Below are 712 nucleotides of genomic sequence, written 5' to 3' on the forward strand. Positions count from 1 at the left end.
GGGGCCGCTGCTCGGGGACTGGCTGGGCATTGGTCGGCAGGTGGTGAGCAATTGCATTGTGCATCACTTGCTTTGTATATACTTTTATTATTATTATTGTTGTTGTTTTGTTGTTATTGTTACTATTGCTATTTTACTTTATAAAGTATTCATATTTACTGAAGCCAGATGTTTTAATGTTTTATAATTTTATTAATAATTTTTCCTCTAATTGAAACTGTTCTTATCTCAACCCACGAGTTTTCTCTGAGTGAGTGAGCAGCTATTTGGTGCTCAGTTGCTGGCTGGGGTTAAACCATGACAAAGCCAATACATATGATATGCGTTTATAGAAGGAACAGAGGTCAATGAACAACAGCGTCATAGCAGCTCACACAAGGCTTGGTGGGATAGGTGATCTTGCAGTGTTAATTGGGGTGATGGGAAGGGGAAATGGAGAGAAAGAGAGATACACAAGTCTGTTCCCATGCTTAGAGTTCTTGTAACCAAGACAAAGTGAAACAGCTAAGTTACAGGTATTATGGGTGCTAAGTTCTGGCTGAAATAAGCCATTCCTGTATTTCTATCTGTCATGGTTTAACCTCAGTCGGCAACTGAGCACCATGCAGCTGCTCGCTCGCTCCCCCCCCCGCCCCGGTGGGATGGGGGAGAGAATTGGAAGAGCACAAGTGAGAAAAACTCGTGGGTTGAGATAAAAACAGTTTAATAATTG

This window comes from Aptenodytes forsteri, unplaced genomic scaffold (assembly GCF_000699145.1).
Source record: "Aptenodytes forsteri isolate BGI_AS27 unplaced genomic scaffold, ASM69914v1 Scaffold241, whole genome shotgun sequence".
Taxonomy (NCBI): Eukaryota; Metazoa; Chordata; class Aves; order Sphenisciformes; family Spheniscidae; genus Aptenodytes; species Aptenodytes forsteri.